The following is a 1,572-nucleotide window of genomic DNA, read 5'->3' as shown; positions in this document are numbered from 1 at the left end:
ACAGTTGCTCCAGGACATGGTTGATGGGAAATCGCTGCTTCATCTTTTGTTCTTCACAAAATGCCAGAAAGAATCAGTGTCCTCTTGGACCCTACTAAACTTACTATAGGACTAGTATTGTGTTTCTTATAGGTAGCCTGAGCTTTTTTCTTGAGTAGCGTTTTATGTTTTAGTTCACTTGAAAACCAACGAGGAAAGAGACTGTCTTTCGGTATACCAGCAGGAACATAGGTTGAGATTATGTAGTGCTTTGATTTTGCTGTCTATGGAGGACGATGAGTAAAGATTAGAATAATCTGTGTTTAGGCAAAAATTATTGAGGTTGACATAGGTAGCATTCATGAAGTCTAAGTAAGGTGACAATGTAGACTTAAGACTCGGTTGAAGCTCAATTGAGATATCCAAAGCTGGATGATACCAATCTATAATAGTAATTTCCTGGGTACGCTCAATATGTTGGTCATTGAAACAAATATCAAGTAAGTTATTACTGTCAATTAAGATTTTGTTGAATTGTATGTATTCCATTAGAGAGAAACTTTCATAAAGTAAATTTTCGCAATCTGAACGTGGTGAACTACTAGGAAGATTTAAATCTCCAGTGATAATAAAGTTGGCGTCCCTGTGTTTATCTTTCAAGTAGTAAAGCGTATCAAGATAAATCTGGTATACGTTGAGTGAAGCTCTAGGGGCAATGTAAACACACCCAACGGTGATATTAGAGTAATTGCACTTAATTTTCACATTTATTTGTTCTAGGCTATCAACGGGAATGTGGATACACTCAGCATTGAAGTACTTTTTTAATGTTACGAGGACACCACCACCGCGTTCACTGATACTTGTTGAATTATTTCTGTCTTGCCTGAAAATGTTAAATGAGTCGTCTATTACCTCCCCGTCGTGAATAGCAGGATGAAGCCATGGCTCAGAAATACAGAAGGCATCGATGCTGCTAGTTGACGTTGCTGTGATGAAATCACTGAGCTTGGTTCGAAGGCCTCTTATGTTCGGTAATGGACTTGCGGACTTGGTTGGGTTTATCTTATCGATGATCGAGCGAAAATTTGTATCTACTAATTTAGGAACATCATTGACATAATTTATTGTCTTAGATGTATCACCATTCTTCGTTAAGGCAGAGAACGTATAATATAGAGAAGGTTCAGGGTGTGCCGATTGTCAAAACGTTGGTCTTTCACCACAAAAATATTAATAGCAGAATTGAGCATTTTCATTGTTAAATGAGAAAAGTGATGCAAATTTCAATGTACGCTTACAGATTCGCATATTTACAATGCGCAAACCGCTATGGATATTCCCCAAAATTTGATAACACAGCTCAAATGTATATATATTACATACATATGTACGTAAGTGCAATTTGACCCAATTAATGATGAATTCCATTAAATCTGTTGAAATGTATAATTAAGTCATATTTGGAATATTACTTAAATATTTTATTAATATAATTATAATTAATATATTTTTTAAGTTATATATTAATATACATATGTATGTATTTATTTACTTTGGGCATTTGAAATTTTGATAAAATCTTAAGGCATA

The sequence above is a fragment of the Bactrocera latifrons genome, unplaced genomic scaffold (assembly GCF_001853355.1).
Source record: "Bactrocera latifrons isolate USDA-ARS-PBARC rearing strain unplaced genomic scaffold, ASM185335v1 scaffold_480, whole genome shotgun sequence".
In the NCBI taxonomy this organism is placed as follows: Eukaryota; Metazoa; Arthropoda; class Insecta; order Diptera; family Tephritidae; genus Bactrocera; species Bactrocera latifrons.
The sequence above is the reverse complement of the archived record's forward strand: the minus strand, read 5'-3'. Positions refer to the sequence as shown.